The sequence below is a fragment of the Callospermophilus lateralis genome, unplaced genomic scaffold, assembly GCF_048772815.1.
Source record: "Callospermophilus lateralis isolate mCalLat2 unplaced genomic scaffold, mCalLat2.hap1 Scaffold_105, whole genome shotgun sequence".
Taxonomy (NCBI): Eukaryota; Metazoa; Chordata; class Mammalia; order Rodentia; family Sciuridae; genus Callospermophilus; species Callospermophilus lateralis.
In genome coordinates, this window is record NW_027510702.1 from 2,956,597 (window position 1) to 2,983,522 (window position 26,926).

General features: G+C 40.3%; 1 pseudogene; it reads left to right on the top strand.

Annotated features, from left to right (window-relative positions):
• The window catches only part of LOC143640005 (lysine-specific demethylase 5B-like), a 62,634-nt pseudogene extending 42,188 nt beyond the window's left edge, over window positions 1-20,446 (top strand).
• The last annotated feature ends 6,480 nt before the right edge of the window (window positions 20,447-26,926 follow it).

Here is a 26,926-nt window from a genome sequence, read left to right on the forward strand (position 1 = left end):
AATTAGCTGATTGATTTCTACCAGAATGACTCATTAGGATTTTGTTTGGGACTTTATTAAACCTATAAACAGTTTGGGGATAATTGATACTTTTAACAATACTGAGTCTTTTAGTTCATGAACATGGTATAGTTATGTTTTTCTCTTTTTTGGCATTATTATAAGTGGCACTTTAAAGTTTTTTATTTTCTAATTGCTAACATGTAAAAATACAACTGATTAATTGTATTCTGCAACCTCACTAAACTCACTTTTAATTTCTAGTAGATTTTTTTTGTGGGGGTGGGGTGGGGTACCAGGATTGAACTCAGGGGCACTCAGCCACTGAGCCCAGTCCTATTTTATATTAGAGACAGGGTCTCAACTGAGTTGCTTAACACATTGTGTTGCCTAGGCTGGCTTTGAACTCACAATTCTCCTGTGTCAGCCTTCCAAGCCACTAGGATTACAGGCATGCACCACTGCGCCTGGCCATTTCTAGTAGATTTTTTTAGTACCTTTTTTGTTATCTTTTTATGTGGTGCTGAGGATCAAACTCAGTGCCTCACACGTGCGAAGCAAGCATTCTACCACTGAGCCACAACCCCAGCCCTCTAGTAGATTTAAAAACAAAAAACAAAAAACAACTGTACAAGTATAGGCTGTCAACGATTCTTTACATTTTATTTTAAAGAGAGAGAGAGAGAGAGAGAGAGAGAATTTTAATATCTAATTTTTAGTTTTCGGTGGACACAAAATCTTTTTTTGTATGTGGTGTTGAGGATCGAACCCGGGCCGCACACATGTCAGGCGAGGGCACTACCACTTGAGCCACATCCCCAGCCCCTCTAATAGATTTTTAATGGATATCTTTGGGGACAAGTCTTCAAGTAGAATTTAGTTATTTTTTTTAAAAATGTGCCTTCTTTGGGTGTATGCTGAAATGTTGACTCTCTGAGGTCCATTATGAATTAGTTGCAGGATATCTACCTTCCCCTGATACTTTATAGTTGGGGAAGCTATGCCCAGAGGATTTAAATGACCTACTAAGCTCATACATTAGTAATTGTAGCTAATCTTATTTTAAACAAAAAATTTCAACTGTCTCCATTCATGACATTCTCAATTATAGATGTAAGACCAAAAAATTACATATTTATAAAAAACATTAATTTAGCATTTTCCTTACTCTCCTTGTTTTTGTTGGTCAATATATTTGTTAGAAGTGAAATAGCCAAAATGTTAAAATAAAACAGAAGGCTCAGGACTGGCATTTTCAAGTTGGATTTGGATCTAGAAGCAGATAATTAGAATAGGTGGTAGAGTTTAGGCTTTGAGTGGCAAAAGATACATCCCACTAGGGCCCTCTAAAAATTGGATGGTGTAGAATACAGGTGAAATTCACTGCTTAAGACTATTTTCCCTTGAGAGTCTTACTTTGAAATTAGTCTCTTCTATTACACACATTTTATAACCTCATGAGATAATGATATCACTGCAGATAACTTTTTCTGTAAAAAATTAAGAGACCACTTAGTAAACAGTTACTGCTTGGGTATCTTTCCCAATTGCTCTTTTATTTTTATTCTTTTTATAGATTATCCAGGAATATCACTATGAAGCTCTATGTAGCATTTTCTCATAAATAGAAATCTTTTCTATTTCTTTTATCCCCATCTTTGCTGAAGACGTGGACAAGGCCATTTTGGAGTAGGATAAGCAGCTACTCATTGTTAGTACATTCTGTTTTTATACTTAGATCAGAAAAGCCAAACATAAGACCTTACGTTATTCAAAAAGGTGGAGGTCCTTGTTACTTTGTATTCACACATTTTTGCCCTGCTTCTGTATTTTGGTAAGACTTTTTTTTTTGTTAGTCTTGGGGGCAAGGAGATTATTGTCCTTTAGAAGTCTCTAAAGTCTACTTCATTTTAAGGAGTAATTGATTTGGAGAGAATGGATTTTGAGTTGTTGCCAGATGATGAGCGAAAGTGTATAAAATGCAAAACAACATGCTTCATGTCTGCCATCTCCTGCTCTTGTAAACCTGGCCTGCTTGTTTGCTTGCATCATGTAAAGGAATTGTGTTCCTGTCCTCCTTATAAATATAAACTGCGGTAAGTAAGAGGAATGATTTCCCCCCCTTTATGAATAGCATGGAATCTTTATTAAAAGCTCAGTGATCTTCTTGTTCTCGGGCTAAAATGGTAAGTATAAAACATTAAGTTTTCTCCAGAGCCATGTGTCTCAAAGCTGTCTGGTATTCTCTTTCCAGTTTTCGATACACTCTGGATGATCTCTACCCTATGATGAATGCATTGAAGCTTCGAGCAGAATCTTACAATGAATGGGCCTTGAATGTGAACGAAGCTTTGGAGGCAAAAATCAATAAGAAGAAAAGTATGTGGCACAGAAAGTGGGGCTGGCTGAATAGCAAATTGGGGCTGATTGTGATGCAGACAACTTAAAGTTATCAACAAAACAGATTATTAGAAAGAGCTGAAGTCATCCTTGGTTACCACCTCTGTGCAGCCAGGTTTCTAGAGCATTGGCAACACATTTAAAACCCAAGAGTGAATAAAGCAGATGCCCTTACATCAAAGTGATGATTTAGTATATGAATTGTGCTTGATAGTTTATTTAACAATATTGTTAGGAAACACAATAACCTTTTACACCTCTTTGTTTCAGAGATGAAAGCATTTTACATTTCACATAGAATCTTGGGAAAGCTTTTATTTATTTATTATTTTGTGGTATTGAAGCTAGAGGCACTTTAGCACTGAGCTATATCCCTATCTTTTTATTTTCTTCCTTTGAGATAGGGTCTTGCTAAGTAGTCCACATTGATCTTGAACTTAGAGTCCTCCTGCCTCAGCCTCATATACATACAGGTGTGTACCATCTTGAGTAGATCTTAATATTTTCATATTGAAGACCACATCTAAACAGTTGTTTAAAATCTTTTTCTCCAGCCAGGCGTGGTGGTGCATGCCTGTAATTTCAGTGACTCGGGTGTCTGAGACAGGAGTATCACAAGTTTGAGGCCAGCCTAAGTGAGACTGTGTCTCAAAATCAAAAGGGCTACAGGGCTGGGATTGTAACTTATTGGTAGAACCCTTGTCTCACATGTGTGAGGAACTGGGTTCAATCCTCAGTACCTCCTGCACTGCACCCCTGCCAGTCAGTTTCTTGCCCAGCTGCCACCCCCACCCCCCACTCAAATGAATAAGTTTATTTAAGTAATCAATTTCTTTTTACGTTTTGGTATTGGGGATTGATACCAATGGCATCGAAACACTGACCCACATCTTCAACCCTCTTTTTTATGTTTTATTTTCAGATAGTCTCACTAAGTTGCTTAGGGCCTCGCTAAATTGCTGAGGCTGGTCTTGAACTTGCAGCCCTCCTGCCTCAGCTTTTCTCAAGTTGCTGGGATTGCAGGCTTATGCCACTATGCCCACTTCAAATGAACAAATTTATTAATGACCATTGCAATAGTGTTCAAGTTATGTTTATAGATAAGAGTAGATAAAAGCAATCTCTCCCTCTCAGTTCTATGACAGTACTAATAAATATAATAATTATAAAAAGGTGACTTTTTTCTTTATTCCTAGGTCTTGTCAGCTTTAAGTCTTTAATTGAAGAATCGGAAATGAAGAAATTCCCAGATAATGATCTTTTGCGTCACCTTCACTTAGTCACACAAGATGCAGAAAAGTGTGCCTCTGTTGCCTAGCAGTTGCTTAATGGCAAAAGGCAAACTACGTATGTACTTCTGATCATTTTTGTCACCTAAACTTGGAAACCTGTTTTAACTGATTTTTCCTTCTGTCCCAGATTTCTTTGACATTGGAACCTGTGAGTGATGAATAAGGTTCTCATAAAGCTTCCTTGGACCTTTTTTTTTTTTTTTTTGCAGATATCGATCTGGTGGAGGAAAATCCCAAAATCAGTTGACAGTGAATGAACTCCGACAATTTGTGACACAGTTGTATGCTCTTCCGTGTGTCCTCAGTCAAACACCACTGCTAACGGTAATTATAGAGGATGTGTGGGAATACATTATTAATTCTGTGTTCTGTAAATAAACTTTAATCATTAAATTATCTTTCCTAATTACTTTGTTCTTTTATTTCAAATACATTTTAATATACATTAAAATTGGGTGCGCATAAAGAAATTATAATATGTCTGTAGAAGAGAGAGAAAATTCAAAATTTTTATTTTGAAAGTGACCACCAGCTAGTTCTTACAGTTGGTGTAAGGTTTTTTTTTTTTTGTTTTGTTTTTAAACATAGTCTCTTGTTTTAGCAAGAAACTTGCTACAGTTGGCTTATGTTAGTTGCCTCTTTTACTTATATTATTAGTAAAATCAAGGAGGGATGATGTCAGAGGATCACATTGAATGTGAATTAAAGATTTTAAGTCTGAAAGGAGCCAATTTCTGAAATTACTTGTTTATTTATTAGCAATTAAACTCAAGGGTGTTTAACCACCAAATCATATCCTAAGCCCTTATTTTATTTTATCTTTTTCCAGATAGGGTCTTGCTTAGTTGTTTAGGACCTTGTTGAGTTGCTCAAGCTGGCCTTGAACTTGGGATCCTCCTGTCTCAGCCTCCCAATTTGCTGGGTTACAGGTGTACACCACCACGTCTGGCTTTGAAATTACTACTTTGGTGGGACAGCTTGTAATTTGTTGCATTTGCACCAAGTGCAATTTGTTTTTGTTTGCTTTTTTCCTTTTAGGATCTCTTGAACTGTGTAGAAGACTTCCAACAACACAGCCAGAAACTACTCTCTGAGGAAATGCCTAGTGCTGCTGAGCTACAGGACTTGCTAGATGTTAGCTTTGAATTTGACGTTGAACTTCCACAGCTTGCTGAGATGCGGATACGCCTGGAGCAGGCCCATTGGCTAGAAGAAGTTCAGCAAGCTTATCTAGATCCCAGGTCCCTTACTTTAGATGATATGAGACGTCTCATCGACCTGGGAGTGGGGCTGGCCCCATATTCGGGAGTGGAGAAAGCTATGGCCCGGCTGCAAGAACTGCTTACAGTGTCAGAGCACTGGGATGACAAAGCCAAGAGTCTTCTCAAGGCCAGGTAAAAATAGTAAACCCATATCCCTATCTTGGGGAAGGTTGGATGATAGTTACATTTTAAAGCACAGAGAGCATATTTGTTGGCATTTTGTAAGTGTTCAGTTGCTAAAATGCATATAGAATACATGTGGAAATAGCTTAGATATTTTGGCCTACTTTGCAACTTAGGTGAAGAATATTATTATTATTATTATTATTATTATTATTATTATTTTATTTTACTCATGATGAAATTAATGATTTAAATGAACTACCTCTTCTAGGGACAAGATTTAATGAAATTTTTCTGGATCCCAATGAGACTGTCTTCAAGAGAAGAAAACATTTACAAATAGGTGGAAATGTTTAAACCAATAAGTGGGGTGTCAGGAAGTCTTAAGAGAAATAGCTGAGAGATAATATGTAGATAATGCAACTTTTCTATAGAAACAGGACTGTACATTTGTGCTGTTGATTTAGTAATTCAGGATACTTTTATCTGTTTTTGAGGTTTAGATTTAGATTATACACAGGCTAACCATCTGAGGGAGAAGAGAGAATGAAGCTTCTTCCTACTCTTGCTTTTTCTGATAGATTTTTGTTGGTCCTCTTGACAACATAAAGCATTGAAATTATCTAGGTTATAGACATTCTTTTGTAATCCTAAAATAGAGGTCTTTGAACAGAGCAATTTTTGGTACTCTGCTTTGAATGTGTTAATATCCTGTAGAATTTCACTTTGTCCTTAGTGAAACTCTCAATTCTGACAGTTTATCAAGTTTAACGTAGAAGAGATGTCTGTCAGTAAGTTGTTTACCTTGTGCAGATGGAAGTTTGAGTTTATACCATCATAAGATCAGGTCCAAGTAGAGCTTAAATGCTTTACTGAATCATTTGCTTTTTAATCCTATTTGTGATTATAGAGCAATTAAAGTTTAATTTTATATCTAATAACCAGTGCCATTTGCATTTGCAGATTTATTTGCCATACTTAATTTCTTATTTTTTAAAATGAGGGTTTGTTTTAGCTTTAAGAAAAATGAACCTTCATAGAAAATGCTGAGAAGTCTTTTTGTTTAATTTATGTAGACCACGGCATTCGTTGAAAAGCCTTGCTACAGCTGTAAAGGAGATCCAGGAGATCCCCGCATATCTGCCCAATGGTGCAGCCCTGAAAGATTCAGTGCAAAAAGACAGAGACTGGCTTCAGAATGTCGAGGCTCTGCAGGTTGGTTTAAAAACAAAAGAAAATGTCCCAGATTTGTAAGTGCATCTATGAAGAGCAATAATTGACAAGCAGGTTTTTTGGGGGGAGAGGGTGTGTGTGTGTGTGTGTGTGTGTGTGTGTGTGTGTGTGCGCACGTGCACACACATGTTGGTTTTTGGATTTTGTTTTTTGGTACTAGAAATAAATGGAATAGAATCTTCAGTTAGTGGTAGGCAGTCCTGTTTGGGAGTAATAAAATTACAGTAGGATATATATTTTTTTGGTATTAGGGATTGAACCCAAGGGTCTTAGTCACTGAGCCACATTCCCCAGCCCTTTTTATGTTTTATTTTGAAACAGGGTTTTGCTAATTTGTTTAGGCCCTCGCTAAGTTGCTGAGGCTGGCTTTGAACTTGGGATCCTCCCACATCAGCCTCCTGAGTCACTGAGATTACAGGTGTGTGCCATGGCTCCCAGCTAATAATTGACATGTTATTAAGGATGGTGTGTGGAATCTTATTTCACTGCACAGATTGTTTTTTTTTAAGAGTTGAGACCCAAATACTGATTCTTTTCAGCCTTTTGGGATATACTTACCTGATATTATCCTGACCAATTGGATCAAATATTTAAAGCATAGAAAATTCAACCCACTTTTTGGAGTCTTTCTTGAGTACTTGGTTGCAGATCAAGGGAAAAAAAAGAAAAGAAAAAGTTGTTGAGAGAAAAAGGTTATCCTCTCATCCCCCCCACCAAAAGAAAATGGGTTTCAAAGTTATATCCAAAGTAATTATCACCAATTAAGTAATTATGTGGCCTTTTGCTAGATGTTATTGACTTGGATATAAAGTTTTAAAAAGAGAGTTATATTTGGGCTAGGAATGTAGCTAAGTGATAGAGGCCTTGCCTAAAATACATGAGCTCTTGTGTTCAATCCTCAGTACTGTCTGCTGTGTTTCCTTCCACCCCCAACTCCAGTTCACTTGAAACATTAGTAAGGTTCAGAAAAAATGCCTTCTATGATTTACCCAATTTTTAGCTGGATAACAATTTGAAAAGCAGTTGGTGGGGGAAATGGGTGTCTTCTTTTATCTTTGTAATTATTGTAGGTTTGATGGACCTTTTGAGGGAGGAAAAAGAGCCTCAAGCTTTCTTTTCAGATTCTAGTAATAAGACACTCTTGTTTTCTAAATATTTGTGTAATTTTAATTGATGCTTATTGACCACTTGTTAATAAGAAATACCAAATGGGACATTTGTAGATAAATGTTTGCAACAAAATATCTGGGCCTCTGTTCTGGTTAACAGGGCTTAAAAGAAGATACATTGTTTGAGGGATATTATGTAATTAAAATGTAATCCTAGCAAGACAAAAGTATTTTACATGCATGTAAACGCCCAAGGAGTTGTAGTTGCAGGCTCTTCTCAATAGTTGTTGATGTTATAGTAATTAGTTGTAGTCATGGCCCTCTTTTCACTCAGTGATTGGTAGCAACCAGAAGGTGAGGTTATGCAAATGGAGAGGCTATGCTTCTGGATAGGTATATTGCATTCATTTCTTTGCAATAGTGTCCTTAAGACCAAAAAGCAAGTTTTGCTTCTTACTTGAAAAAAAAATAGCCTTGCCTTTTCTTACATAGATTTGATTAACAACAGGAAACCAATCCACTTGATAGTTAGATTATTTATTTTAGAAGGTTATGGAGTATTCTTTTTCCTGCCTCAGCCTCTGGAGCCACTGGAATTATAAGCATGCACAGCTGTGCCCAGCTGTGGGAGGCTGTCACATCATGTGACCAGCGTTTTTCCCTCCTGATTGGTTGAGGCACTATCAGTCATCCCTGTTGATCTGGCTACTTTTAAGTGGCTGAAGATGGTAGCCCCAATCTTGAGGGTAGTAAAAATGCAGCCAAATGTGTCTCCATGCATGGGCGTGCCTTCCTCTTTCCCCAGGAATTGAGTTACCTTACCTGTCCTTGTAACCCTGCCCTTCTTGACCTTCATTGGATGGAAATTTCTAAAGAATCTAGAGTCCCCCCAATAAAAGTCCACTCCGAAACATGCTCACTCTCTCTCGCCAGGCTCTTATGATATTCCTCGCTTCCCCGTTTAGGGAGCTTGAGGCTGAGGGCAGAGGAGCCGAATTTAAAGGTAAATGTGCATTTGTGTTTTATTTGATATCTTAGGAAATTTGCTTGAGAGATCTCTAGTTTAGCTGCCTCCGCTGGCCATGGCCAGTACCCAGCCACTCCATTTTCTTCTGAATAACAATGATAGGAATGGCATGTGACTCATGAGTCAATGCTTTTATTTTAAATGTCCATCAGAAATTTATGCCCTAACAGATTCATTTCTTTAAGAATAAATATAAAATAGCATAAATATTCAACTGCCCAGTTTACCCTGTTGCCCTAGAAATGTCGTTTAGGGTTGTCTAATCCATTGCACCTATAGCTCTTTTTATTTTTTTTCTTAAAGTCATGGAGTTCTCCCCATCCCATCTCCCCCCCCCTCCCCGGTTTCACTGTCCAGTCTAATTTTCCTGAGGTATGCTCCACCTTCTGGATTTGTCTGGTTAAGAGATTCTTTGTGGTGTGTTCTGTCTTCTATAGTTTCAAAGTTAGTTTCAAAGCCTTGCTGGATTTGAGTTAAATATGTTTAACTCGAATAAATACATCCATATGTGAGGTGGTGATGTATCTGGAAGATTGACCATTAGCCATGTTAAGTTTTACCATTGTATTAGAGCAACACTGGTGCAGTTCATCCCCCATAACCTGATGCTTTTATTCTTCTTCCAGTTTGGCATTATCATTCTCAAATTGTGGTTCCTGGACCAGCAACATTAGCATCACCAGCAGCAGCAGCATCACCTGGGAACTTGTTAGAAATGCAAATTCATGGACCCTTCCCTCACCTACTGAATCAGAATGTCTGGGGATGGGACCCAGGAAACTGTGTTTAAACAAGCTTTCCAGATGATTCTTATGCATGCTAAAGTTTAAGAACCACTGGGCTTTCTCAACTCAGATTTTAGTTTCCTGAATAATTTATTCTGGGTTACTTTAATTCATCATTGGTGAGTGGATTGGAGAAAAATACTTTTTTGTTACTTTTTAAAATATAAGTCAGCATATGAAAGGCTTGGGTCACTGTAAGCTTTTATTTCTGTTGAGTTTTTTCAGACAGTCCATAGGGACCAATGTAACAAGTCAATGTAGAATGACATAAATAGAACAAAGAGACACCACAGTGTTTGTCATGTTGACATTCCATTGGAACATCTGGGAATTAAACATGTTGAAGTCACAGAGTAATTTGAATTGGTCCATTGATCATGGACCATCTGAATTATTCTTTCCTTGTTTTACATGGAATATTTTTTTTTCTTCCCTAAATTTCTGTAATTTTTCTTAATTTATTAGGCTGGAGGACGTGTGCCAGTGTTAGACATGCTCATAGAACTTGTTACAAGAGGTCGATCTATCCCAGTTCGTCTAAATTCTTTGCCAAGACTGGAATCACTAGTAGCTGAAGTTCAGGCTTGGAAAGAATGTGCTGCTAATACATTCTTGACTGAAAATTCTCCATATTCTCTCTTAGAGGTAAGTTTACAGCGGGCTCACTTGGAAGCACTAAAATCTCCTAGCTTAGTAAAATATGTGGTCTATCATATACAAAAATCACATCATTACATATGAATCTGTGTTCTGAATTGTTTTTAGCAATCTTAAATTATTTTTGGATACCTGTTGGCATTCAGTGTCTAAAGACCATGTTCTCATTTAAGTTCCTCTATCTTTGTTGAAATTGTACTTTTAAACTTAGTTTTACATCACTACCAGATTAGAAAGCACCTATTTCATAAAGTGCTTTATCTGTACTTTTTTATTATATTTTTTTCTAAGCTGATGCTCATGCACCATCACTAGAGTCTGTGATATATTGCATATTTTTTTAAAGAGAGAGTGAGAGAGGAGAGAGAGAGAGAGAGAGAGAGAGAGAGTCTTTTGATATTTATTTTTTGTTATCGGCGGACACAACATTCTTGTTTGTACGTGGTGCTGAGAATCGAACCCGGGCCGCACACATGCCAGGCGAGCGCGCTACCACTTGAGCCACATCCCCAGCCCTATATTGCATATTTTTACCTATTTAATTGAATCTGGAATCAAAGTAAATATTTTGTAAGCAATCCTGTCTTCCTTTCCTTTCCCCATTCTTCCTTCTTTCCTTTTTTTAATAGACTAGTCTTTTATTTAGCTTTATCTGAAACCCATTTTGCTGATGTTTGTGCTTTGTCCCACATTAGGTGCTGTGTCCTCGATGTGATATTGGCCTTTTGGGATTGAAAAGGAAGCAGAGAAAGTTAAAGGAGCCCTTGCCAAGTGGGAAGAAGAAAAGCGCCAAATTGGAGAGTTTGAGTGCCCTGGAGAGGGCTTTAAGTGAAAGCAAAGAGACTGCTTCAGCTGTGCGTAGTAGGGTTTTTTCTTCTCCTTTATTATTGGAATATTATTGATATATATATACACACACACACACACATAGTAGTTGTAGATGGACAGAATGCCTTTATTTTATTTGTTTATTTTTAATGTGGTGCTAAGGATAGAATCCAGTGCCTCACACATGCTAGGTGAGAGCTCTGCTGCTGAGCTACAGCCCCAGCCTTGGGAAGGATAATTTTTAACCCTTTCAGATATACAGGTATACTGGGAAGGCAAGTAGAATAAAGTGCTCAGTTTTATTAGAAATTGTCAAGTATAAAAGATTTATACTTCCCAGGATACCTGGCATGGTAGCACATGCCTATAATCTCAACTACTTAGGAAGCTGAGGCAAGAGTGTCACAAGACCAGATTTGGCAACATAGACTATCTCACAAAACAAAAACAACATCATCATAAACAAAACCAAAAAACCTGACCAACACAGAAAGATGTCAGGGATGGGGGGAATTAGCTTAGTGGTAAAGTGCTTGTCTGGCATTCACAAGGCTCTGGGTTTGATGCCCAGCACTGCTTATCTGAGTCTGACCTGCATTTAGTAAAACTGTTGATTCAAGATATCATCTTCAAGTTAATGAGTCAAGTCAAGCTCATGTTCAATGAACAGTATTAGGTAAAAGAAGATAGCTGCATGATTTGGAAGCTGTTTTTGTGTGGCTCTGGGAATTGAACCCAGAGCTTTCCACATGCTAAGCAAGCACTCTACTATAAAACTATACTCCCAGCCTGATTTGGATGCTTTTATTGGCACAAAGTATGGCCCATTACAGAGCAGGAATACATCACCTGTTGCTAAAGGATGGGATAAGTTCTGGGAAGGGTGAACATCATAGAGGTGTACCCTTACAACTAATAGGGCTACAGTGTCAGTAGGCAGTATAATCTTACAGGAACACTGTCATATATACAGTCTATTGTTGACCATAACATTATGTAGCAAGCAACCTGATGTTGGAACGTGACTGGATGGGTTCATCTTTGCGCCAGGGCACCTTTTCTCCTGTTTGCTTTTTTGTAGCTCACTGACCTCTTATGATCTATGTGGGATTGCATTGGTTTATTTATATATTTGACACATTGTTTCTTTGGGGTATATGTATATATTTCTGCAACCCAAGCACTATTTTGGTGTAGTTACTGTAGTTCTCAGATATAATAGTGAACTACACTATTATATCTGTGCTTCATTTTTGTAAAGACTGAGTCATAGTCCCTTTTCCCTGAAATGCATATATGTCTGTCTGAAACTTTGTGTGTAGTCAGTCTCTGCCCATCTAGTCCATGGACTCTGGTTTAAGAGCTCCTCCTATGCACGCATGGCAGAACCCTGAAAGGTCAGTCACTTGATTTCCATTTTTTGGTTATAAGAGGACACCTTGTTATTAGATAACATATATATTGCTGAACATCATGTTCATTTTCAATAAGATTTTTTAAAGAAATATATCACAGGTTTGTTACTTAGTATACTTTTGGAACTATTTTTTCTTGCCCCCCCCCCATAGATTTTTCTTCCTCAATCTCAAAGAGAGACAATAATTCATTCTGGTCTTATAATTCATGGTGTGACTGAAGGAGGATGGATGGATATGATCACTAGGAATGGTTTCACCTTTGACAAATTAACATTTTAAAGACTTGAGAAAATAGAATAGGTCCTGCATCTGATAGCTTTTTAAAAAAATCTGTTTCCCTTCATGTATCTGTTTTCTTTTAGTAATGTGCTAGAGGAGGGCTTTAATGGTCCAGCTTTTGATTGAGGTTATGGCCAACTCTGACATGGTACAAATTTGAATTTGCCACCTTTATACTCTACTTTTACTTCATGATGGATAGTGAATAAATCTGTAATGCTTGGGCTTGCTTATTTACTGGAGGCCTTATAGATAGAAAGTGCTTTATTCTCTGCATATAAAAAGTTTCACTTGTGGGCAGCTTTAAATGGTCATTTCAGCTTAATGACTATGAAGTTGATTGTGTTTGTTTTCAAGACAAGGTGACTGAACTCTGCTGGGTGCTGGCTTTCTTTAATAAAGAAGAAAGGTTTTATGAATACATTCAACTTGCTGCAGAACAGCAGGTTTGCAGTTTACTTGTTGTTGTGTTTGCATTAAATGATCTTAGTTTAGTATGCATGTGTACATGTAATAAAATCTGAGCTGGACGTGGTGGTAAACACCTGTATGAGCAACTCTGGAAGCTGAGGCAGAAGGATTAAAAATTCAAAGCCAGCCTCAGCAATTTAGCAAGGCTCTGAGCAATTTAGAGAGACCCTGCCTCAAAAAAAAGGCTGGGGACATGGTTCAGTGGTTAAGCACCCCTGAGTTCAATCCCTGGTACAGAAAAGAAAGAAAGAAGGAGGAGAGAGAGGGAGGGAGGGAGGAAAAAAATAAATCTGGTTAAAAGGTTTCTTTTTTTTCTTTGTTAATGAGGACTCTAGTTTCATTGCCTGTAATTGCTGTACTCAGCACACATGGAAGACCTCAGCATTGAAGAGCAGTTAGACATACACTAGTACTATGTAATGGCTGGCCTAAGAGACCTCTATCTCATGTACCTTTCTAGAAGAATGCAAAAGCTAATGGGACTGAAAGCAAGTGGAGAGCCTCAGAAATGAGCTCACATGGAGTATAAAAAAAGTCTCTATTTACAGAGAAGTAAATTTTCTAGGAGATAAATGTACATAGATGTTGGATTTTTAAGAAGTGATATATGTTAAGTAATTGCTCATACTGTGCTTCCTATGCCCCAGGCAGAGTGATCTATCTCACGTATCACAGCTAATCATCATTGCGGTCCTGTGAGGTGCACACTATTTTCATCTCTATTTTATAGAGAGTGGAATATGTTCCCCACAGTTCCTTGCACTACAATGTGAGGCTGAGCCAGGCTTTGAATGCAGATAAATTACTGTGGGGCCCTTTCTGTTAACTACTAGGACCTTGAGTTCTGGAGAAGTCAATTTCTTTATGATACCATCCTCTCTTTTCAGATGGCAACACTTGGGGAAGCTCGCCTAAGGGAAATGGAAGCTTTGCAGTCTCTTAGACTTGCCAATGAAGGGAAGTTGCTGTCACCTGCCCAAGATGTGGAGATGAAAGTCTGCCTATGTCAGAAGGCCCCAGCTACCCCTATGATCCAGTGTGAACTCTGCAGGGATGCTTTCCACACTAGCTGTGTGGCGGTACCCAGTATTTCTCAAAGCCTCCGAATCTGGCTTTGTCCCCATTGTCGGAGGTCAGAGAAACCTCCATTAGAGAAAATTCTTCCCTTGCTGGCCTCCCTGCAGCGAATCCGAGTTCGCCTTCCTGAGGGAGATGCACTTCGATACATGATCGAAAGAACCGTGAACTGGCAACACAGAGCCCAGCAACTGCTCTCGTCAGGGAATCTAAAATTTGTGCAAGACCGTGTGGGCTCAGGACTGTTATATAGCAGATGGCAAGCCTCAGCAGGACAGGTGTCAGAGACCAACAAGGTGAGTCTGGACTCCTCAGGTTTTGGGAATCTCTGTACCTTTCTCCTGATCCTTGTGTCACTAGCTATGGTGTCACTGTTTGTTCCCTTGGTAATCACCTTGTGTTACCAGCACTCGTGGCACCTACAGCTTCCTACTTGAAGGATGTGCTCATCTGCCATATCCTTTTAGTTTCCTCTGCTCCTAATAGTTGTTGCCTAGGCATTCCATTTCCACAGAACAAATGTTCACCTTTTCATATATACAAGTATTTTTTCCATTTATATGTCTGTTAACCCAAATGTGTATTTCATGTGTGTATATATCTTTTTTAAAAAATTTTTAGTTGTTAATGGACCTTTATTTCATTAATTTGTATGTGGTACTGAGAATCGATCCCAATGCCTGGCATATTCTAAGCAAATGCTTTGCCACTGAGCTGCAACTCCAGCCCATATGTGTGTATTTTAAATTATTGTTTGACTACAAATTTGGCACCTGGCCCGTTTTCCCTCATGGAATTTGCTGAGAGTGGAAGAGCTTTTGTCTTCTGTGTATTCAGCCTTTGAGAAAGAATAATTTTTGTAAGTATTTGAGTCCTTTATTTCTTCAGTAGAAAGGCTGTGGGTTTCAATACCTTGTGCATTCTTTCTGCCAAAGCCAGATTCCCTGACCATCACTGGAAGGGGTAGGCCGTTTTCTGTCTTTTCCTCCATTGAAGCTGCAGGAGAAGAATGTGAAGATACCAGAAAAGCACAGTCAGAATGACAATAGTCAGTCTTTTTATAATTTGACTTTTAAATCTAGTACGTATTTCTCTATCTGAGATAATTATAGTGCTCTTGTGCCATTAAGGACAGACATGAACTAAATGAATTAAATCTTCAGCAACTTAAGGGTTAAGGAACCAAAAATGCCCTTGTCATATTTGTTTCCTTGGTTTCTGTGTTTTTATTTCTTTCCAGGCCTTAAAAATACAGTGCCTGGCATATACCAGATGATCAATTCAATACTCACTACATAGATAAATTGGAGCTATCTATTTCGTGGAATTGCTTGTGTTTTTTTTACACAGGGTTTGCTAGGATTATATCAGTAAAGGCAAAGACACAACTGTTATTTATTAAATCATGGTCGAAGAAATGTTTCCCTATTTCCTTTAAATACAGGAGAAGATAGGGAGATGAATGTGAATGATTCTGACAAATTCTCCTTTGATCTGTTCAGAGCGGTACTTGACTACGTTTATTGTATTGTAATCTTCAATAAGGATAATTACATAAGGTTATATGATTGTTCTCAGAGAAAGTGGCTTATTTCCCAGTGGTCTTCTTTACCTTTCTGAATTCAGTCCAAGTAAAACTGGGAAGATGAAAGGCTTGGTCTTCCTGACAAAGAATTGTTGAGTTAGTCAGTTTAGAAACACCAGGAGACTCTTCAGTTTGGGAGAATTAGTCTTTCTTTTTCCTGGTTACCTTCCTGATAACCCAAGTTACTTTCCTTTGGTTGGTGCCAGTATTTTTAATCCTGAAAAGGCCTTGTTGTAAGATGTTTTTCTTCCATTAGGTATCTCAGCCTCCTGGTACAACCTCTTTTTCCTTGCCTGATGACTGGGAAAATAGGACCTCATATTTACACTCTCCCTTCTCTACCGGATGGAGTTGTGTCCCTCTCCATGGTTTGTGTATCATTATTATCATTACTACTACTACTACTACTACTACTACTACTACTACTGCTGCTCTTTTGAGGGCTGGAGAGTAACAGGTCATCTAGATATAACCAAGTCTTTTGTTGTAGAGGATCAGGTACAATAAAAAACTTTATCCTTCCATTAGGGAGGTTGAGGCAAGAAGACTGTAAGTTCAAGGCTAGCCTGGGAAACTTATTGAGACCCTGTCTCAAATAAAAAATAAAAAGTGCTAGAGATGTAGCTCAGTGGTAGGGAAAAAATAAAATGAAAATCAGCTTTGAGCCCCCTTTCTTTCTCTTCCTTTTGGTACAAGCTAGCAGCTTGTTTCTGAGTTTTCTAGTAGAAGCTGTCAGGGTGGAGGTACTGTCTTTTAGGGATGGAACCCAGGATGCTCTACCACTGAGCTACATCCCAACCCCTTTTATTTTTTTGCTACCCGGGATTGAACCCAGGGGCACTTAACCATTAACCACATCCCCAGCCCTTTTTAAAAATAGTTTTTTAGTTGTATATGGACACAGTATCTTTATTTTTAGTGCTGAGGATTGAACCCAGGGCCTCACACATGCCAGGCAAGTGCTCTAATACTGAATTACAATTCCAGTCCCACACCAGTCCTTTAGAGACAGGGTCTCAATGAGTTGCTTAGGGCCTCACTGAGTTGCTGAGGCTGGCTTTAAAATTTTCCTCTGTCTCAGCCTCTCTAACTACTGGGATTACAGGCTTGCACCCCATGCCCAGCCTTTTTATTTTTTTACTTGGAGACTGGGTTTCAAGTTCCCGTGGGTCTTGATGAATTGCTGAGGCTGACCTCAAACTTGGCAATCCTTCTGTCTCTGCCTTCCAAAATACTGGGATTACAGGCATGTACCACTGCACCCAGCAGAACTTCATTGTTAAATGTAGGATATGGGTTAATGTGCATTCACTAGGTAGGGAAGAGGGATAATGTTTAAGTTTTATAAGTGCGAAAGAAACAGAGAGAAAGGCCTTGTCTATTGCTTCCAGGGACAGAAGGGTCAGTCCCGTACAACTAATAATTAAGCAGCAAGTATTTAAGTCAGGTGCTAAGTCATGGACTGTCTTATTAAATTACCTAAGAGATTTGTGGAGGATCTCAGAGATAATACACATTTAAAACCTACACCATCCCAATTTATTTGGAATCAAATTCAGGGCCTCATGCATGCTAGCAGATGCTGCACCACTGATTTACACCCAGCCCTTTAAAAAAATTTTCTTTTGAGACAGAGTCTTGCTAAGTTACCCAGGCTGCTTTTGAACTTATGATCCTTCCGCCTCAGCCTGCTGAGTAGCTAGAGTTACAGGTGTGCCCCACTATGCCTGGCCTACCTTCTTTTTCTTACTTATAAATGACTACCCCATGATTTCTGCCAAAAGCTGCAGTTGGAATCCTGAGCCTTCGTCACTCCTTCTCAGTGTGCATCTAGTCTTGTGGTCAGAGCCCCTTGATCCACTCAGATTATTCATGCCCTGAGCTAGCAGCTTGTTTCTGAGTTTTCTAGTAGAGCTGTCAGGGTAGAGGTACTGTCTTTTCTGTATTAGCAATTATCAAAGGGATGAAGTTAATACTTCTCTAGTAATAAGGAGTCTTAGGAAATCTAGTTTGGGGCTTTGGGCACATTAAGTGAACTTAGCTTGAACTGAATGCCATTTAAGGAGGATAGAGGGTGGAAGTGTTATGAAAGGCAGTCCTTCTGTAAATTTCATAGGCCTGAATGCACATGTGTGAACACTCTTTGTTGTCATCCTTTTGATTGGGTCTGGTCTTAAACAGGCATCAGTCCAGAAGTGAATGAGCTATTGATGGAAGCCCAGTTGCTCCAGGTATCCCTTCCTGAAATTCAGGAACTTTACCAGACTCTACTTGCAAAGCCAAGCCCTGCTCAGTAAACTGACCGAAACTCACCAGTTAGACCCAGCAGTGAGAAGGTGAGTGTCTGAGGCTGCTGGAGGCAGCAGAAGCACAAAGGCTTTGAGATGATATTTTTAATCCACAAAAGGGTGCCTGGTGTCTTCCTTATAGCTTGCTCTTAAGGGTGTCCGTGAGAAGGTAGGCACCAGCCACCATTTGCTACAGTTTAAGCTTATGGCCTGTGTTTGGGTTTTGTTTGAGGTGACTGTGTGAATTTCTTTTTTTTTAATTTCTTTTTAGTAAGGTGTATGTTTCATCATTACCATGTGATAATAGTGAGAGTTAGTGTTTTTTTTTGTCCTATCACAGAAATACTAAGAGGTGAAAATATAATTATAGCTGAGAGGGCTTTTAATTATAACAATTTCAAAAATCAAAGATAATTCCAGAGTCAACACTGAACAAATGCTTTTGTTACTCCCTGAACAAGGCAGCTGGTGTGAAGATTGAGGATGCTCATCTTGAATGCTGGCTGACTTGAAGGGTTCTCTACACTGTCCTATTTCTTAGCCTAGTTAAGGGTACTATTTCTGCTTCCTTCTATTGAACTAACTGACCTGGCACTTCAGGCCCCTGAAAATAGTCAGATAGAAACTTACCAGGAAGACTGAAGCCATATTAGGGAAGAATCTCAAGAAAGATAATACAAGGGCTAATACCAGCATTTAGGATTTATTTTTCATTATGATAGCAAATAATATAGCACCATTATTATTATTTAATACTTTTATTAGTTGTTGGCAGACCTTTATTTTATTTCTTTATATGTGGTGCTGACAATCAAACCCAGTGCCTCACAGATGTTAGGCAAGTGCTCTACCACTGAGCCACAATCCCAGCCCCTAGCACCATTATTGTGTTCAGATAATGTTTCTATGAGAGGTAGGGGTGTATGGTTTTAAAGAAGGAACTAATAGCCTGGTTCCTTAGGAGCCAGCAGATCAAAGGGTAGACATAAACACCCAGATAGAAACTATGTAAGTGGCCAGTCACTCCCTGATTTGATGAAAAGAATCTTTGGAAGGATCTTGCATCTCCTGGTGCTGGTTGAGTAATTTAAGGCAAATCATTATTTTTTTCTAGTCTTCTTTGTAGCACTAACAAAGAGGAAGGAAGGAAGTTAAAGTCAAATGGTTGTCCATAGAATTGGAGGGGGAAGGTGGTGGTGATGTTTAGGATGCAGGATATTCACCAGGGGAATAATTTGGTTTTTTATTCACCTATTTTCCCTTTCTGTGGTCCTGGGGATTGAATCTGGGGCCTTGCACATTTCAGGCAGGTGCTCAACTGCAGAGCTACATCCTCTCCCCTTTTTATTTTGAGACAAAGACTTACTAAGTTGTCCAGACTGGTATTGAACTTGTGTTCCTTCTGCCTCAGCCTCCTAAGTAGCTGGGATTACAGGTGTGTGCCACCATGCCAGGCTCATTCGCCCATTTCCTTTAGCTTCACTAATTTTAGTAGTAGGGAAACTGTAGGCTAAAATTGAATTTGCTCATCTTCCACCCAGAATGATTGCTGTCGAGGAAAGAGAGATGGAATCAACAATCTTGAGAGGAAACTGAAGAGACGCCTGGAGAGAGAAGGCCTCTCCAGTGAACGGTGGGATCGAGTTAAAAAAATGAGGACCCCCAAAAAGAAGAAAATCAAACTGAGCCACCCTAAGGACATGAACAATTTCAAGTTAGAGAGAGAGAGCATAGCTATGAGTTAGTTCGTTCTGCTGAAACTCATTCCCTGCCCTCAGACATGTCCTATTTGGAACAGGAAGACTCTGAGGATGAAGATGCCATCTGTCCAGCTGCGAGCTGCCTGCAGCCAGAAGGAGATGAGGTCAGTGAGGTTTGGGCCGTAGAGGACGTGCTTTCCCTTAACTCAGAAACCCTGTAAGCTAGACCTCATCTCGCTGGGGCTTTCTCTTTTGCTTATCTGCTTTGAGCTGATCTGAATGGATTGCTCAGTCCTCCCCCCACCGATATTTCTGCTCTTACCATCGTTCCTGGTTCTCCTCCCTTCTCTTGAAGAAACTCTCTTTCTTCCCTTTTTCCTTTTCTTGCTCCTCCAGCTTTCACCGTCCTGGCGCTAAGAAGGCGGGAGGGATGCTGACGTAATGCCCTTTTGCTTACTGTCACAGGGCAGCACTGTCTTAACCCCAAAGCAGTCACGACTTGAAGATGACTTTGACTCGGTTGCTTTGGCTGGTGGGCCAGCTACACTCGTTTGGTCCCAGTGGTGGGACGGTGGCTATTAATGGCAAACGGCCTGAATATCTTGAGGCTGGCCTGCCCAATTTTGAATGGCATTCTTTCCTCTGAACACCCCATCTTCCTGCTCTTTGTAACCAGGTGGACTGGGTCCAGTGTGATGGCAGCTGCAATCAGTGGTTTCATCAGGTCTGTGTTGGTGTTTCTCCAGAGATGGCAGAGAAAGAAGACTACATCTGTGTGCGCTGTACTGGGAAGGACGCACCAAGCCGAAAGTAAAAACAAAACAAACACCCCCACTTAATGTAATTCAGGACTCCAACCAAGAAGATTTCCTCAAATCTCAGCAAAGCTACAGGACTGGTGTTCAAGCCAGTCTGTACATGGTGCTATTTCTATTCCTCATGGGATCATTTTTCCAGAACTGTTTGAAAAAAAGAAAAAACAACTAAAAAATTTTTGACACTTTTTGTATTTTTTTTCCTTAAGAGCTGTTTGTGGTTGTTGAGGTTTGAAACGCTGACTGTTTTTTGCAGGAATTTCCACCAATTTGGAAGGCATTGAAGCTTGCACCTTTTCATGTACAGCATTGAAATTGTACCTCTGTCTGGGATTTACCGGATTAAGACCCAACTCAGTTTCAGTGCCCAGAGGGGCACCAGAAATTCCAGTAAATCCTCATTTGAGGAATCCTTCTCTTGTTTACTCTGTTACCACATTGGGGATTTTAAGTTTTTCCACTTTTGGGATTTTTGTTTGTTTCTTCCTTTCTTTATCCACTTTTCTTTTTTCTGGTAGACTAGGTTTATTTATCTGAGCAATAACTTCTATGTTGGTTTCAGGGCTGGAATTAAAACAAAACAAAACAAACTCCTGAACAGTGTGTTGGTGCTTTAGCATTTGGTTGATGTACAGAACGCAAATGTCTAGTTTCTAGTGTCACTGATGAACTAGTGATGTAGAAAAGAGACTGCTCTGTAAGTAATTGCCACAGCTGTATTTTGGCTTTCTCCCTGCCCATTCCTCCCTCCCCTATTTTTTGGTAGCTTGTATCAAATGTTGCAGTTTATATTGTGGAATAAATCCTTGGTCCTAATACTACACTATATGCTGGTTATTTAGAGTCATTAGAACAACTTCCTTTGCTCCTCTGCCTTGTGGGCTTGCAGAACCAGAAGGGGTCGCTTGCCTTGACTTCTGCCCAGCCAGGCTGTGGTGGCAATGAGTGTATGCCTGCGAACAACATGGGGGTTTCTTCTTTCGCATCCTGCTCTTTTTGGTGGGTCATATGCCTCCAGGCTCCACTAAAAGAACCCCTCAGTCTTTGAAGACTAGAACCTGTCTTTAAAGCCATGCTCTATTTTAATAAACACTTCAGAATGTTGGTGAGTCAACCCTCAAGTCAGCCCTCCTTGTGGAAATGACACCTATTATATTTCAGTTGACAGGGAAACTTGATTTAGGGTTAAGATATTGGAAGGAAATCTAAGGAAGTTTCATCCTCATAGAGGGTTGGGTTTAGTGTGAGGGCTAAAGGGAAACTTGTGAACGCCCAGGCTCCGCCTTCCTGGTTTCCTTCCTGTCCCTTTCTAACTCTGGATCTGGAGCTGGATGGGTATGGGGCGTGGACTGCCACATCTGTTTCCCTCCTTTTCTTTTGAAAGAGCTCTCCTCTGCAGTGGAGAGGGCATCCTGGTCAACAGAAGAAACTGTTGCTCGCTCTTCCTCTCCTCTTTCTCCCATATTCTATAGCCATAAACCTGCAGACGTAAAACTCTAGTGGGTCTTTAATAAAATAAAACAACAAAAAGCAGTTTGTGATGTAGCAGAGATTTAAATGTACTACCCCCTTTTATGCAATTCAAATAATTAAATCTCTTTAAGAATGACTTCTAGTCAGTTTTCCTGCAGTTATTGTGATGTCTCTCCTTGTCTCATGGGGGTTATGGGGCCAAAAGAAATGCATAGCTTCCAGTGCACAATCTGAAATAACAGTGGTTTGGCCTTTTTAGTATCCAAATTCTTAACCCCACCTCACCCCACCCCTGGTGTTGGAACAAGATACCAGCTGACCCAGTCCTCACCTTCCACTGAGAAAGAAAGTTTGAAAGAGGACAAGCTTGGGCTCGGGAGTAGCTCGTGCACAGGACCCTGGGTTCCACCCCCAGCGTTGCAAGGGGCAAAGAAGACTGCTGCTAAAATAAAGCCTTTGCCTTTAGAGAGCTCTCACCCATGTTGTTCAAGACACCCCCACCCCCTCCCCGCCATCCAACCCCAATAGTCTTTCTTCATCTGTAAGTTGTGCACAATCTCCAACAATAGCCTCTTTGGTGAGGTATTATCTTCATCTCTGAGGGGGAAAGATAGGCAGGTGTGTATTTGAGCCACCCCTCCCCCAGGTGGGAACCACTGATCATTTTTTTTTTAAACATGTGCTGAAGCTAGAGATATAGACAGCATCGGTTGCCTACAGTTATACTGCCAGTAAATGACAATGCCTGGCATTTTCTTTCAGTTCTGCTGTCTTGCACGCTATCAAACACTGCAAATGAACAGAGCATGTTTTTGCTTCCATTGCGTACCCAATGTGACCACAGACTAATTTTTGTTATCTAAAAACTGGCCTGGACTCCAGAGAAACCTCTGACCTTACTGGAAATATGAGGAAGATACACACCAACTGACACTTGAGTTTCCATCTCAGTAGTTCTGCAGCCCCCTGAGCTCAGAGAGAAGGGTTGAGGGAGGTAGAGCCTGAGCCAGGAGGAACTCATTGGTGAAGAGCAAGTCCGGGGACATCGCCAGCAAAGGGTAGATGAGGAGTGCTGTCACTTCACCTGTGAAGTGGTTGCTTTTTCTTCCAGATCTCCTTTTTTTCTTTTCCCTACCCTGACTGATAGCAGGGATTAAACCCAGGGGTGTTATGCCACTGAACTGTGTCCCTAGCCTTTTTTATTTCTATTTATTTTTTACAGTACTCTGGATTGAATCCAGGGGTGATCTGCTACTGAGCTTACATCCCCAAACCCCCCCGCCCCCCGCCCCAATCCACTTTTGGTACTAGGTATTGAACCCAGGAACACTTTAACCACTGAGCCACATCCCAGCCACTTTTTTATTTTTTTACTTTGAGACATGGTCTTGCTAAGTTGCTGAGGCTGGCCTCAAACTTGTAATCCTCCTGCCTCAACCTCCCAAGTAGCTGGGAAAAAAGTCATGTGCCACTGTGCCTCACTTAAGGGATTTCTTATATTAAATAAATGGCTTTCTTAAAAAAAGCCTCCAGCCTGGGGGAAAAATAAAGACTGTGTCATTTGGACTAGCTGTAAGAGAGGTTAACATCTTTATCACCAACTTCCTTGGTCCTCTAAGAGGTAGGATTCACTTTTCTGTCTCAAGGTGAATGAACCTAAAGCAGAGGTGCCACTTTGGGCAGTGGAGGTGGGTACAGACTTGTTACCCTTTTCCATTCTGCCATGCAGAGCTTAAGAAAATAAGATGTGAAGGTCTTGAGGCTTTGAATCTTCAGTAATGAGATGCACCTGATTTGCCATTATACCCACCATAAAAAGCAACACAAACTTTTGGGTATCAGTGGAAGATAAACTTGAGAACGGAGCAGATGCCAACTTGAAAGGAGCTAAAACTTGGCATTTATGTACCATTGTGTAGTGGATCTCTGCCCCCACCTCTTGCCCTCCACCCCCGTGGTTTTTTTCCCCCCTCTGATATTTGGCAGTCCATTAAGACCTGCTTCTAGCTTGAAATAAGCCTTGATTGGTGTTTAGTGCCCACGGGTGTCTTTGTGGGTTCAACCTACCTAGGTTTCAATTCAATCTGGAATGGATCACAGGTGCTATATTCCTGTAATAGGAAATGGAATTACTGAGTATTTTGAGTCTGCCTGTATGCCAGGCATTGAACCCGAGCTGTTCACTCAGTACAGGCTTACTTACATGTGCTAGAGGTCAGCCTATATTACGTTGGCTTTTCCCTGCTGTGATGCTGTGTAAAACTGAATTCCCTCCTGAGGAAATGCTGCCTGTTGGGAGGAAGATCTGAGGAAAGCAGTGAAGATCTCAGTGTCGAATCCTTTAAGGACCGGGGTCCTTCCTCAATTAGTGTCTAAGAAACACCTGAGCGATGGCTTCATCTCTGATGGCTCTCTGTTCCCAGTCCTCTGCACGTGGCTTTTTAAGCCTCTTCACATGAGAGGTTTCATGTATAACTTGTGTACTAGAAATGTTATTGAAAGTTGCCTAAACAAAAAATTGTATAAAGCAATACTGTTGCAAATCTATTTTTAAGGCATAAACAATTTGTAAAGTATATATTTCACTTTGAAATTTATGTAAACAAATTTTCATGTTTAAATACTGCTGACATTGGAATGCACCTGTACATTTTCCTTAGTATAAGTGGAATATATATAGAGCCAACAACAGAATGGATAATCCAGCTCCCTGTTTTGGTTTTGGGTTAATTACATGAGGTGAAGGGCTGTGATCTGGTGAGTTTGAGTGTGTTTTTAATTTTCAGGATAACCTACTGCTTACCAAAGTGGAATTGAAATGGTGAGATCATTTGATCTGTTCAGGTGAGTGGAGGCCAAAGGACTATTCTTTTTGCTTTGCCTTCAGGAGGAACAGACATTTTTTTAAAAAATTGCCCTTCTGGGTCTGGGATACGGTTCAGTGGTGGAGCACTTGCCCAACATGCAGGAGAAGCTGAGTCAATCCCAGCACCCCCCCCCCAAAAAAAAGCCTTTCCAAGGAAACATTATTTGCTGTTTTAGGATACACCAAAAATTTCAGCTCCTGGCAAACTTTCTTGGCTAGAAGCTGCTGTTCTCTGCCCCACTCGTAAATCCCAAGGATTCAGGAAGCTGAGGCAAAAGGATTGCAAGTTTAAGGCTAGCCTTTACAACTTGATAATACCTTCAGTAACTTGGCAAGACCCTGTCTTAAAGTCTAAAAAGGACTGGTTGATATATTTAGATAATATAGCACCCCTGCCTGGTTCAATCCCCAGTACTGCAAAAATAAAGGATGAAAAATACTCAGTTAAATTTTAAAACAATTTTAGTTTGTGGATGAGGACCTGAGCAGACTTAAGTGCTCAGCAGGCCAAGACTGAATGCACAGGTTAGAGAAGGAATGTAGAAATAGGATTGGGGTCAATCTCTAATTTTACATCATGTGGTTCAGTATTTGTAAAAATGTTCTAAGCTCCCAGGAGACAACTGCCATTACAGATGACGCAACTCCTCTGCAGCAGCTGTGATGCATTGGTAGTTAGTCTGCTTGGAATTGTGTTCTTCAAAGCTGGTCTACTATTCCTGAGGATCACCTTTCAGGGTGTATGTGGCAAAGAGCCCGATTTTCCTATTTCACAGGTCTGAAAACTGAAAGACGGTAACTTGCCAAGATAGGAGATATGAACTTTGGGCATAAGATGAGACTGATGTAGGCACCCTATTCTAAGGGCAGAGCCTGTTGCTCTGATTTGCAGGTTCCTTTCCACAACTTTCTACAGGTTTCAGAGAACCAAGAATATGGGCACTCAGGTGGGTGATCTTGCTTCCTTTCTCAGTCTTCCACCTTCCCCTTTCTCCCAGCCTGAAGGGAATAGAGTGGACAGATGTGACTCAGGATTTAACCTCCAACCACTGGATTCTTAGTTGTGGCCCTGGTTGGGAGGTGCTTTTGTGTTTTATAGATGTCTGAAAACTAGCAGCCACATTTAGCATTTAACACTAGAACGACACCACCCCCCACTCGCCTCCGTAGGCCCAATACCCTACTTCCTTTTCCCTACTGAGACTGAGAACACATAGTCAGTACAGGGTGTTTCATAACTAACCCCACTAGATACTGCTGGTGTCCTCAGGCAGTTTCACAAGGGAAAGCAGACCCTGGACACAAATTCCTGGACTTTGTTCATTTCCTTGCTCTCTCCATTTCTATCCCCCACCCCCCATACCACCCACTGCTCAAAGAAGCTCCTCCAGGATCCTATAGGACTATAGAAGCGCTGTCCAGAAAGCAAATCAGAGGAGGATTTGGAGGTGATGTGCCTGGGTGTCCAAGCTCCCAGCTCGGTGATGATTTTCCACTGATTGAGCACACCCTCTTTGAGCCACTGCTAGACTTAAGGAGCTGCCACTCCTGGCGTGGCCACCAGATGGCACTATTTGCTTTCTATAAGTGCCATGGATCCTCTGGCCTTGTCCATGTAGGTTGGTCCTGTTCAGGTTGGTCACAAGGAAATAAACAAACTAGAGTGAGTTTAGGCAAACTTCAATATGATTATTAGGGCTTTTAAGGCTCCAGCCATTTTTAGTTTTTTTGATTTTTCAGCAATACACCACTGAGCTACCTCCAAATCCTTTAAAAAATGTTTAAATTTTTATTTTGAAACAGTCATGCTAAATTGCTTAGGCTGACCTCAATTTTGTGATTGTCCTGCTTCAGTCTCCTGAGTAGCTGGGATTATAGTTGTGTGTCACCAGGCCCAGCTGGGCTCCAGCCCTATCTAGCAGAGAAAGCCATTGGGTCTCTATACATTGCTTTCCTCCCAAATCAGTCTTTTTATTGGGGTGGTGGTGTGTGTTGGGGATTGAGCCATGGGGCCCTTTTGAGATACATTTTCACTAAATTGCTGAGGCTTGGCTTGATCATATGATTCACCTACCTTAGCTTCCAAGTCTGTGGGGTTATAGGCCTGTGCCACCATGCAGGGCCAAAGTGTCTTTGGATAGGTTTGTTTTTCAATTCAAGGGAAAATAAGGTCGAGGCCCTCTTTTTTTGTTAGCCTGTTTTGCTTTTGGTACTAGGAATTGAACCTATGGGGACTTA